Genomic DNA, 14,601 nt, shown 5'->3' on the forward strand with positions numbered 1-14,601 from the left:
AGGGAGAAGGGGCCATATTTGAGACAAAGAATTAATATGTAATATCATATAAATTCATAAGGAAGATGCAATAAAATGCTATTTGGCATAAAGTGGGGTATGGAGAAGTAGGTGATCACAGAAGTCTTTGTATATATTTGAAATAGAAAATAATACCAGGTAACATTAATTAGTGTTTGAATAAATAATTAAGGTTTAGAGTTAGAAGGCAACTAGAAGATCATCTTGTTGAATTCTGTCATCTTAAAAATGAGAAAGTAGAGAAAATAGAGGCAGCTAGATGGTACAAATAGATACAACCCTGGCTCTAGAGTTAGAAGAGGAGCACCATGGTGCAGGGGATAGAGTATGGGGCCTGGAATCAGGAAATCATTTTCTTGAGTTAAAATTTGGCTTTAGAAACTAACTGTGTGACCCTGGGCAAGTCACTTAACTTTGTCTCAGTTTCCTTAACTGTAAATGGAGCTGGAGAAGAAAATGGCAAATCCACTTCAGTATCTTTTCCAAGAAAGCTCCAAATGGAATCATAAAGTGTCAACAACAAAAATTATTGGAATAATGGAATAATGGATAGAATTTGCAAAGAAGCAAATTTAGGCTTGATATCAGGAAAACCTTCCTGATAATTAGAGCTGTGAAAAGTGTCATCAACTTCTTTGGGAGGTTATAGGGTCTCTCTTCAATGGGATTCAGGTAGAGAATGGATAACCACAGGCTGGGTATATTATGTTGGGCATTTTTTTCCAGGTATGAATTGGACTACATAGTTATCAAGGTCCCTTTTAACTCTAAAATTGCAGATTTATGACATATTTGTGGCTTCTTAAAATAAAAGAAGTTAAAATCTTCCCAAATTATATTATTTGAACCTAATTATGCTTGGGAAAAATAACAACTCATATACAAGTTTTACAATGATAGCAGCAACAAAAACTATTAGGTGTCTATAGGGTCAGCAATGATGAAGATCTCAGCTTAAAACATGACAGACATTTGTTTCATCACCTTAGTAAATCAGTTGACCCTCTTTGGGTCTCAGTTTTTTTCACTTGGATTCAGTGGCTTTTAAGGCCTCTTCTAGCTTTGAATCTAGAAGCTTAAGAAATGAGAATGTATTTAAGACATTTTACAAATATTGTGAGAGGAGAAATCTGCCTTTTTGAGGACGTGTAACCTGACTAGAGGAGGATTTATGACTTAGACCTTCACACCCAGTGCTTTCAAAAGCCATGTACCCTGAACTTTTGGAAATTAAAGCTCACTTTAACTACCTCGAACACACATACATACACTATTCCAAATCAAGCTCTCTTTTCTGGTCACAAATTCCCCTTTATGTTGTCTATTCCCATTTGATATAAGCCCTGTGAAGGTAACGACTGTCTCTTGTTACAAAAATATTTGCATTATCACAGCTTAGTTCAGGACCCAACACAGAGTAAACATTTGATAAATTATGTTTTTTCATTCATGTAAATGTATGAGCTATTGTTATAACATTCTTACTATACAGGAAATTTTCAGTTGATGGGACAGTGACAAATACTTCAGTCTTTCACTCTGCTAAAGTTTATAGGATAAAATGAAATGTTTTCTCATCACAATTCTTCTAACAAGTACTGACATGAAGCCAAGTGCAGCAAGTCAAATGGCTCATAAATTCTATGTATTTTCAAGGCCAAGATAACTCAAGCCAAATCCCTTGGATTAAAATCAAGTCCAGCCCAAGGAAAACTTTCTAATACGAATTATCTTAGGTAAGAAGGGGGATATCTAGATCCACGGGTATGTAGGGAACCCAAGTTATTTTACAGCTCTTCTTCCCCCTGTCCCCATCAATGGGGAAATTAGAGGAGCTTGGAGGCCTATTTGTATTGTGAATGCCTTTTGCCTTGTGTCTGATACCTCAAGCCTGAAGAAAAAAAAATCAGTGCAAACTGCATTTATTCAGGGTCTTTGGAATCAAAATCAATGGGAACAAATCTGTCCCAGCAGAGCCTTCAACTTGGACATGAAATTAATATGTGAGTCTAGAATCAGACCTGCCCTAAGACTACAAGAAGCTGAGAAGCCATTCAGCCACTGATACTCAGTTCTGCCTTATTCTTCTAAAAATATGTACCTCTGTTTTGCCAAAGGCATCAGAAAATCAGCCCTGAAATGCTGCCGCTATATTATCCCAACTTCTCCCAGACCTGGGCTCCTGCCAGCAGACAAGCATGGCTTTCCACTTGAGATCTTTAAGATTTTCCTGTTCTAATGGAAATATTCATGATCTCGTGTGTGTATTTACAGAGTCCGAGGTCGCCAAATCTTTTTGCCAGGGAAGGGAGAAGTCATATTTCATAGCTTTGGTGCTGCCAGCTGATCACTTTTTTTTTTTTAAAGCTCCGTCAAATGGTTTTAGTATCAGCGATCTGAGAACATAGCATATTACAAATCAAGAGTGTATATTTAAAGAAATACATGAATTCATACCCAGGTTTTAAAACTTTATCCTTAGACAGTTGACATATATGTGTATATATTATATATAAAATGTATGACTACAAACACATATAAACATATATTAATGATTATTTATCATGAAAATACAGACTATATACATACATACACACACACATATATATAATGAAAAAATATATATACATATATATAATGAATATAAAAGAATGCTGGAATCCAGAATGATTTATGAATAAGGAAGAGGAAGGGATTAGAAAATGGATGATTTGGGAAACTGAAAAAGAATTGGTATTTAAAAGGAAACATAAAATTGTTATCAGAGAGAGATACCATTGTATAGTGGGTAGAAGGATGGCTTTGGAGTCAGCATAACTTGGGTTCATGACTCATGTCTAGTATATACTGGTTTTAATTTCCTGAGTATGTCATCGAACATGCTCTACAACAACTTTCTAATACTATATGCTTAGAAATGTTGCTTGATCTGCATTATTATTCAGTTATGTCCAACCCGTTGAGACCCTGTGGACCATATCACTCCAATATTGAACATGGAATTTCCTTGGCAAATATACTTGGAGGGGTTTGCCATTTCCTCTCCAGTTCATTTTACACATGAGAAAACTGAGGCAGAGATCATATGATCTGCCGAAAGTCAGACAGCTAGTACGCATCTGAAGCCAGATTTGAAATCAGATCTTCCTAACTAGATCCTGTGCTTGGTCCACTAGTTGTCTTCAACTGATCTGTATAGGTATTACTCATTTTCTTATTTAGGATTCCCTTCATGGATGAAAACTTATGTCAAAGAGATCTTCCTAAAGCACAGGTCTGATAAAATGAAATTTTCTTTCCTGTTTTCTTCTCAACTAAATAACCAACCATACATAGGAAAAAAGAAACATGCTAGAAACGACATATTAAAACAAGTATTTGGCAGACATTATGGTAAAGGTTGAATATATAAAGATAAAAGTAAAATCGACTTTGCCTTCAAAAAAATACATCTGACTGAGGAAACTAATACATAAGCAAATAAATTAATATAAAATATACAGAAAATAATTTAAGGGAGAGTTTGAGTACTATATGATTAGGAAAACATTGAAAGATCAGTTTTTGAGATATATGAAAGACAAAATAATTACCATAAAAAACAAATAAAAAAGGTAAAAAATATCATTAACTACAAATGTCTGTTTTCTCATTTCTCTAAAATATTGATAAGAATAATCATATCGAGTACAAACATATTGAGCAAGTCCTTAATGAAATTATGAGAGAGGACTAAACAAACTTTTACTGATCACAGTTTCACAGCTATATAACTACTTAAGACTATAAATGACACAAGATTTTGCTTTTTAATTGTTAATTATTTTTAATAATTCAGAAGGCATAAGTGTCAAAATCATTCTTTCAATAAACTGTATCCCATGTATTTATTAAGATCACTATATATATATATATATATATATATATATATAAAATGATGATTTTGTTTAACAAATATGATTAATGATATTAAAGCATGAAACTGAGAAGCATATACTTATCTTGAAGGGTATCTTGAGGAGACTCTAAATGGAAAACTGATTCCAAAGAGAGGTCTTCCAGATCATCTTGTTTACAGATGACATAATGATGATTTCATCAGATCCCAGAATACTACACCTTTTCTTCCATGAGATCCATGGCTCCTAAAAAATATGTCTCAACCATTCACACAAGAAAAAAAAAGTCTAAAAAGTTGTGGACAGACCATAGTTTACACTTCAATGGGCAACCCATTGAATTACCCTATCAGTATGTGTATGCTGGGTAAGTACTGAAGATGGTAGAGGAACTATTGCCAGAGAAAAATGAGATGTATTATACCAGGGAGATTTAGAAACACTTTGAACAACTCCAAGCTGATACCTAAATATTAAAAACTATATATACATACACACATATGGTATTCTAAAAGTTTTGGTAGTTTTAAGCTATTAAAGTCTATGTCGATATACATTCTATCAAAAGGATGTGTTTATTATGCACTTAGGCACTCATACACTTTGATAACTTAAGACTGCAAAAAGATTTTTCTAATATCTTTGTTGTTCAGTTGGTTTTCAGTCATGGTCAACTCTTTATGATGCCATTTGGGGTTTTGGGTCAAGGATACTGGAGTGATTTGCCATTTCTCTCTCCAGCTCATTTTATGATGGGGAATCTGAAGGAAACAGAGTTAAGTGACTTGCCCAAAATCACAGAGCTAGGAAATATCTGAGGCCATATTTGAACTCATGATGATGAGTCTCCCAGACTCCAAGCCCAAAGCTCTATACACTGTGCCACTCAGCTGCTCAATACCTTCTGTGTTTCTATATAAGCATACATGCACATATAAATACATTTTGATATCTGTGTATATACAGGAGCACTCCTGCATTTTAACACTACAGATCATAGAACATCATGATCTCCTCTAAAAGCAAAATTACATATTATCTAAAGCTTATTGGAAAGCTATATGGTAGGTATAAAAAGTATATAGCCAGCATTATTTGTTTATAAGGAATACTCAAAAAAAATATCATCTAGAACTTATTAACAAAACAGGGAGTTTCAGATTGGCTAAGATGATAAGAAAAGATAATGATAAATGTTTGAGGTGATGTGGGAAAACTGGGACACTAATACATTATTGGTGGAGTTGCGAACTATTCTGGAGAGCAATTTGGAACAATGCCCAAAGGACTATAAAATGTGTATACCGTTTGACTCAGCAGTGGCTCTATGGGGTTTATATACTAATAAGGGATAAAAAAGGGAAAAGGATGACATGTGAAAGAGTGTTTGTAGTAGTCTTCTAGTTTGTAAGTTTGTAGTGACAAAGAACTGGAAACTGAGTGGATGCCCATCAGTTGGAGAATGGCTGAATAAATTATGGTATGTGAATGTTAGGGAATATTATTGTTCCATAAGAAACAATAAACAGTATGATTTCAGAGAATCCTGGAGAGGATAATACATGAACTGATGCTAAGTGAAATGAGCAGAATTGTAAGGCCATCATACACATCACAAGAGTATACAATGATCAATTCTGATAGATATGGATCTTTTCAACAATGAAGTGATTCAAGCTAATTGCAATAGACTTGTGAAGGAGAGAGCCATCCAGAGAGAGGACTGTGGAGACTGAATGTGGATTATAAAGTTGTTTTTATTGTTTTTTTTTTTGTTTGTTTTTATTGTTATTTGCTTGCTCTTTTTTTCTTTCTTATGTTTTTCTTTTTGAACAGATTTTTCTTGTGCAGCATGATGTGTAAATATATATAGAAGAACTGCACATATTTAACATACATTGGATTACTTGCTGTCTAAGGGAGAAAAATTTGGAACACAAAGTTTTGCAAGTGTGAATGTTAAAAACTATCTTTGTGTGTATTTTGAAAATAAACAGTTATATGGGAAAACATTTTTACAATCAAAGGTTCTGATAAAGGCCTCATTTCCAAAATATATAGAGAACTGACCCTAATCTATAAGAAATCAAACCATTCTCCAATTGATAAATGGTCAAAGGATATGAACAGACGATTCTCAGACGAAGAAATTGAAACTATTTATAGACATATGAAAATATGCTCCAAATCATTATTAATCAGAGAAATGCAAATTAAGACAACTCTGAGATACCACTACACACCTGTCAGATTGGCTAGAATGACAGGGAAAGATAATGGGGAATGTTGGAGGGGATGTGGGAAAACAGGGACACTGATACATTGTTGGTGGAATTGTGAACACATCCAGCCATTCTGGAGAGCAATTTGGAACTATGCTCAAAAAGTTATCAAGCTGTGCATACCCTTTGATCCAGCAGTGTTTCTACTGGGCTTATACCCCAAAGAGATACTAAAGAAAGGAAAGGGACCTGTATGTGCCAAAATGTTTGTGGCAGCCCTGTTTGTAGTGGCTAGAAGCTGGAAAATGAAAGGATGTCCATCAATTGGAGAATGGTTGAGTAAATTGTGGTATATGAACATTATGGAATATTATTGTTCTGTAAGGAACGACCAGCAGGATGAATACAGAGAGGACTGGCGAGACTTACATGAAATGATGCTAAGTGAAATGAGCAGAACCAGATCATTATATATCTCAACAACGATACTGTTTGAGGATGTATTCTGATGGAAGTGGACCTCTTCGATAAAGAGAGCCTTAATTGATCAAAGATGGACAGAAGCAGCTACACCCAGAGAAAGAACACTGGGAATGAATATAAACTGCTTGCATTTATGTTTTTCCTCCCGGGTTATTTATACCTTCTGAATCCAATTCTCCCTGTGCAACAAGAAAACTGTTTGGTTCTGCACACATATGTTGTATCTAGGATATACTGCAACCCATTCAACATGTAAAGGACTCTTGCCATCTTGGGGAAGGGGTGAAGGGAGGGAGGGGTAAAATCGGAACAGAAATGAATGCAAGGGATAATGCTGTAAAAATTACCCTGGCATGCGTTCTATCAATAAAAAATTATTTAAAAAAAAGAAAATAAACAGTTATAGTTTAAAAACAAAACAAAAACAACAACAGGGAATTTGACTGTTACTGCCACAGAAATAAGGACTGACATACAGGCATCCCAAGTGCTATATTGATAGTCATGGATGATGGGTCAACAAAATTGGGAGAGGGTCTTAGATATATTTGAGAGATCAAGAGGTGGACATACAAGAAATTGCATAGGATGAAATTTTCATTTGCTCCAGTAGAGAGAGTACACAGATCGATAAAATCAAGATTAGAGTGTATAATCGTCTCTGGAAACAAAAAATTGTTTTCTGAACCAAACTGAATAAACATTTCATACCTGACTTATAAGGTAAACTTTATATTGTGAATAATTTATGTAAAGATTTAAAGAAAAGATATACTGACTTTATATCAAAGAAACAGCAGCATTAACAGGAATCTCCTTCATGGAACACTGGGTATGGAATTCTGACTATAAATAGACTTTCTAAAATAGTTTTGCTTTTTTTCCTCCTCTGAATCCATGCCCTGCCTCATAGGCACCAACTGCTGAAAATGTTGAAGACAGTGGAGGCTTTCTTAATGCAAACAACGAAAATATTTTTTGCTATAGTGAATGCATGTTGGAAACAAAAACTGTGCTTAAGAATATGAATCCAATGAAGGAACAAATCTATAGCATATGTTTAAGTCTCTATAAACAAAAAAGGCAGAACAAAACAAATATTCACCTTAAAATGAACAGCTTAAAGAATCCAAAGCTCATTTAGCCATAAGTCTATGATCATGTAGCCAGAGTTTGGTCTTGGGCAATTTGGTGCAATGTTAGTAAGGAAGGTCCTATGAAAGTATTTACAAGATATAACTTAGAATTCAGTCCTCTGTCACTTAAAAAAGCTGTGTTTTTGAGGTTAAGCAGATCAACTACTCCAAAGACCAGTTTCTTCATTTGTATGATGGAAATAATAATACTGGCATAACACTCTTGGAAAGATTGTTAAAGTATTTTGTAAGCTTCAAAGAGTGATATAAATATGAGTCTAGATCAAGTAAATTTGATTCCTTGCTTAAAATAGAAAAAAATTTCCCTATACAATATGGAACTTAAAAATATGCTTAAGTCAGATGTTCTTTGACCTTCTTGAGTAGGCAAATGGGTTTTGTTTGCTTGTTTTTAGTACCTCCAGAGCTTCTGAGAAGTATACTTCCTTTCTTTTTGATGGGACAGAACTGAATACATTTAATCAATCTGGAAATATTTTTTAATCTTCTACTATGTGCCAGACAGTTTAGGTGTTGGGAATACAAATACAAAGGTGAGAAAATCCCTGCCCTCAGGGAGAGTTTATATTTTGTGAAGAGGGGTTTTAAAAAGAAGTATTCAAGTGTTCATAGATAAGTAAATACAGAATGTATACAAAATAAAAATAGTTTGGAAGTGATTAATTAATCAAATACAGTTGTCTGAGGTGCTCTGTTTCTATTCAATGAGATGATAGTAGCATGAAGAACAGAAGAGATTTGCCTATGTGCAGTCTTAGGAGTTGTATTAGTACAAATAATTAATCCCCAGAAGTAGCCATGTGTATTCAGATTTGTACTACATATACATATATACATATACACACATAATAAAATATTTTAGATACATATATTAATATATGCATGTATTTGTATGTATGCCTGTATAATATGCCTATAGTATAATTGGTTCCAGAACAATAGAAATACATAGTATAAAGTCAAATAATATTGCTACTTCAAGGGATTTATTATTCAAATTTGGAATTCCTTCCTTTCTCCCTACTGACCACTACCATATACTGCCATCAGTGTACTGGTGGTAGAGATAGCTTTACAATCCCCCACTCTGCCCTCCAACCTCCCATTCCATTAAATTAGGAGTTTATTGTGTCTGTTTTCTGCTCTAAGACTAAACCAGGACTACACATACAGAGGAAGAGTAGCCACAAATGCTATTGTCATGGATGCAATTACACTAATACCACTTCTGGATTTTGGATTTCACTACAGCCTGATATGGAGAGGGCACAGTAATATACCCTGTGGGTGGCCATAATGAGTTGTAATCATTAAAGGTGTCATGAGACCACATCTGAAAAAACATCAGTAAGAAATGGAACAATGTTCCTTACAAGGCCTTCCCTGAGAAACAGCTAATCTAGGACAGTTTGGTCAACTACTAATAGAAAAGACCTCACTATTCATATATAAAAATCTTTGTCAGCTGCATATTCATTTAGTTTTATAATGTAATATTATCTATTCTTTATTGTATAATTTTATTTATTTTGTTAAATATTTTCCAATTAAATTTTAATCTAGTCCAGCTACACTCATAAGTTCTATGGGCTACATGTGTCTGCTGGCCTTGTGTTTGGTACCTCTGGTCTAGAGAGACAGCACAGAATACAGAGACTTAATGAAGAATTTTTACACTTAGAGTTCAAATGCCATAAGATGAATTTTGAGGCAAGAGCGCCTTCTGTCTATGGGGGTGGGGGTGAGGATAGGAAAAAAATGGGAACTATCTCAAAGTAAAGAGACAAAAAATTCTGCAATATATTAGAACTATATAGGAGGGAAAGGGGGGAATTGATTAGATGGAAGGGAGAGGGGAATTCATACTGTCCTGCCACAGGCTAACTTCTTAGCATGCTATGTTAAGAATTTATAATCAAGTGAGAAATTCTAGGAATCAGAAAGAAGAAACATGGCAGAGAGTATTTGAATAAAAGTTAAGGGAAGGAGAAAACAAGTGATTTTTTTGTCTTTGAAGTGTACTACAGACCACTTAGGAGTCAATAGATAAGGAATTTCTGAAATAGATCATAAGCCTTGCATAAAATATGTATTGTATCTAGAATATACTGCAACATATTTAACATATATAGGACTGCTTGCCATCTGGGGGGGGGTGGAGGGAGGGAGGGGAAAAAACGAAACATAAGCGATTGCAAGGGATAATGTTGTATAAAAATTATCCTGGCATGGATTCTGTCAATACAAAGTTATTATTAAATAAAATTAAAAAAAATAAGCCTTGCATAAAAACCTAATATGGTACAGAGGGGAGACTGCAGTTATTCAGATATCTTCTGTAGCTTTCTCAATATTAAAAGCAAAGCAACTAATTTTTTTATTATTTATATATATTTTTTATTTATTGATGAGGTAATTAGGGTTAAATGACTTGTCCAGGGTCATCCAGGTAGGAAGTATTGTTTTTGAGGTCAGATTTGAACTCAGGTCCTCCTGACTCCTCTATCTACTGCACAATCTAGCTGCCCCTCAACTAGTAATTTTTTTATTGTAGCTTTTTATTGACAGAACATGGATAACTTTTCAACAATGACCCTTACAAAACCTTCTGTTCCAACTTTCCCCTTCCTTTCCTCCACCTCCCCTAGATAACCGGCAGTCTCATACATGTTAAACATGTTAAAGTATATCTTAAATACAATATATGTGTACATAATTATGCAGTTCTCTTGTTGCACAAGAAAAATCGGATTTAGAAAGGTAAAAATAACCTGGGAAGAAAAAAAAATGTAAGCAGTGCACACTCATTACCAGTGTTCTCTCACTGAGTGTAGATGGGTCTGTTCATCACTGATCTATTGGAACTGATTTGGATCCTCTCATTGTTGAATATGACCACTTCCATCAGAATACATCCTTATACAGTATCATTGTTGAAGTATATAATGACCTCCTAGTTCTGCTCATTTCACTTAGCATCAGTTCATGTAAGTCTCTCCCAGCCTCTCTGTATTCATTTCTTACAGAACAATAATATTGCATAACATTCATATACCACAGCTTATTCAGCTGGTCTCCAATTGATGGGCATCCACTCAGTTTCCAGTTTCTAGCCACTACAAACAGGGCTGCCACAAACATTCTTGCACATACAGGTCCCTTTCCCTTCTTTAAAATCTCTTTGGGATATAAGCCCAGTAAAGACACTGCTGGATCAAAGGGTATGCACATCAACTAATAATTTCTTGATTTGCATTGGTGACACATTCATCTTTCAAAAAAACAGAGAAACCAATAAGACCCAACCTATTATTCTTATTAACTAAGAGGAATTCTGGTTGATAGAATAGAAATGATAGAATTCATCCTTGTGACAAGAGAAGAAATCTGGGTATAGTCCGATATACATCATGGATTTTTAATGAAGCAAAGACATTAGTAGAAAGATAAACAGGATTCTATGGACCTAAAATATGGAAAACCAACAAGGCAAAGTAGCCCGACAAGGATGAAACTCAAGAATGAAATTCTGAAGACACAAGGAGAAACAAATCTTGTGGAAAAGAAAAATGAGATGTGTTTGAAGAGATCAATGTGAATGCAAAATCTCATCAATAAATGTATTCTTTTAAAAAAGGAAAATTCCTGAAGTCAGGAGGACCTGAGTTCAAATCTCAGACACTTAACACTTCCTGGCTGTGTGACCTTGGGCAAGTCACTTAACTCCAATTGCCTCAGCAAAAAGAAAAAAAAAGGAAAATTCAAAAGATGGAAAAAAGGACAAATAATAGGATAAACATAAGAATGTGATACTTATTAAAAATTGTCAGAAATGCTGAAGATTGGGATCAGCTGGTAAGGGAAGTTAATGCAAAAGATATTTTTAGTAGCTGTATTAGAAGAAAATGGATGTTCTGTAAGGAACGACCAGCAGGATGAATACAGAGAGGACTGGCGAGACTTACATGAACTGATGCTGAGTGAAATGAGCAGAACCAGGAGATCATTATATACCTCAACAATGATACTGTTTGAGGATGTATTCTGATGGAAGTGGACCTCTTCGATAAAGAGAGCCTTAATTGATCAAAGATGGACAGAAGCAGCTACACCCAGAGAAAGAACACTGGAAATGAATATAAACTGCTTGCATTTATGTTTTTCCTCCCGGGTTATTTATACCTTCTGAATCCAATTCTCCCTGTGCAACAAGAAAACTGTTTGGTTCTGCACACATATATTGTATCTAGGATATACTGCAACCCATTCAACATGTAAAGGACTCTTGCCATCTTGGGGAAGGGGTGGAGGGGTGGAGGGGTAAAATCGGAACAGAAATGAATGCAAGGGATAATGCTGTAAAAATTACCCTGGCATGCATTCTATCAATAAAAAATTATTAAAAAAAAAAGAAGAAAATGGAAAAACAAAAGGGGTTAGGAACTATATTAGAATATATGAGATGATGATAGTTAACAAAGAGAAGGAAGAATTATTTCATTCTTATTTTGTTTCTCTTCTTTTCTCTCTGTCTAAGAGAATGGCCATTACATTGGAAATGATGGAATGAAAATGATTATTTTGAAACTGTACCTAGCTACCTTAGATGAATTAAAATTCATTTGTTTCAGATGAATTACAGAAGTATTCCCAAAGAATTGCGGACATGATTGTTGGTTCATTATGAGTGATATCTGAAAGATCATAAAAAACAAGGTAGATACCACTAAAATATTTACCCATTACTCAATCAATGGGCATCTTTTCAAAAAAAAATTTAATAATAGCTTTTTATTCAAAATATATGCAAAGATGAGTTTTCAACATTCACCCTTGCAAAAGTTTATTTTCCAAGTTTTTCTTCTTCCCTTCTCCCCATCCCCTATCTTAGACAGCAAGTAATCCAATATATGTTAAACATGTACAATTCTTCTATACATTTATCATGTCACACAAATCAGATCAAAGAGGGGAAAAAAGAAAGAAAACAAAAAGCAAGTAAACAACAACAAAAAAGTGAAAATACTATGTTGTGATCTACATTCAATTCCAACAATCCTTTCTGGATGCAGATGACTCTTTCCATCACAAATCTAGGACATCTTCTTTGTATCTAGTTCTTTGCTTCTGTATAAAGTGCTGCTATAAATATTTTGGCGTATATAGGTACTTTCTTTTTATCACTGATCTCTTTGGGGCACATTTTTAGCAGTGAACCCATTGAGTTAGATGAGTATTTTAGCAAATTTTTCTTTGCAAAATTCCAAACTCATTTCTTTCTTATGACAAGATTACTAAACTAATAGAGACTTGATCTACAAGGAAATGTTGTGGTTATAATTTACCTAGATTTTAGCAAAGCAGATCATACTCCTCTTATGGAGAAGATAGAGAGATGTGGATTAGGTGATAATTCATATCAATGGATTTAGAGCCAGTAGGATGGTAAAGTCAAAGGATGATTATTAGTAGATTTACTATCATTGTGGTAGGAGGTCTCTATTGAAGACCTTCAAGAATTTGTGTTTGGCCCTGTGTTAACATTTTCATCAGTGACTTGGAAAAAAGACTATATGATTTATTCATTTAATTTGCAGAGGAGACAAAAGATAGGAATAGTTAATAATTAGATGCTAGGGTGAGAATATAAAAGGCTCTAAACAGATTAGATCAAGAGGTTGAAACTAATAATCTTGTTTGAGTGAACCCAGGGAGTCCCAGCCCTTTGGGCTGGAAGCTTTACAAATATGACTTATAATAGTCTTTTCATATAGATACTTAAATATCTATGGACTGGATGCAAAAAGATAGGAGAAGGTGGGAAGACAGGAAGAGAAAAAAGAAAATGAGAAGAGGGAATGGGAAGAGAGAAGAGTAAATAAGGAAAATGAAAAGGGAAGACAGGGAGAAGGAAAGCATTATTTTTAAGACAACTTTTTAACTAGTAAAAAAAATGCCCATCCTTTTTACTAGTCAGCTATTTTGAAAATCTGAAATTTTTATAATACTTTAAAGGACTTTGCTGCATTTAAATGTGCTGTTGATCATATAGATCTTACTGATGTCTTCTCAAAGGAAAAGACTATCAGGAAGATCAACTCAAGCCATTCCCTGGTTCGTGATATGGAAGAAATGCCTTGACAGATACCCATTTTATGTTGAACCATATCATATGGCAAAAAGAATACTGAATTTAGAGACTCGTCATTTAACTTCTCTGGACCTCAGTTTCCTTATCTGTAAATTACTTATTTCAGTAAACCTTTATTTGGGGTTGGACCAGGCAATTTCTAAAGCCTCTTCTAGTTATTAATTTATGATCTTCTGAACTAAATAGAAGCATGAGCTATATTTTTGAATTATTACCTTCTTTCTCCTAGGATACAGGGTACCTCAAAGAAGAAATTAATAGAATAAGGATAAGTCCAAAGCTTAAGATAGATTTAATGGTCATACACACCTGATAAAAGCAGGAAATTGGTAAGACAATGGGAGAAAAATAAATTTCTTTTATCCTTCCCCTCTTGGTTTTTACTTAATCTCCTACTCATGTATGAAATGGGTTTTAGAATTGACCACCTTAGAGATTGGGAGAATGGAGGAAGGGAGAGACCCTTCTTAGACCCTAAGAACCCTTGTGCAGGTTTGTTTGTTTGTTTGTTTGTTTTTTGGTGGAGAAGATAGCTAATAGAATGCAGTAAAATTAGGTATAATCTAGACATGGTAAATAAATAGAGATGCTTTGACCTAAACTAAAATGTGGTTTCTTACAGAAAGGTCCTAGCCCTAGACCAGGAGGTTTAGTTCTAAAATACATCT

Source organism: Antechinus flavipes, chromosome 2 (genome assembly GCF_016432865.1).
Source record: "Antechinus flavipes isolate AdamAnt ecotype Samford, QLD, Australia chromosome 2, AdamAnt_v2, whole genome shotgun sequence".
NCBI classification, from domain to species: domain Eukaryota; kingdom Metazoa; phylum Chordata; class Mammalia; order Dasyuromorphia; family Dasyuridae; genus Antechinus; species Antechinus flavipes.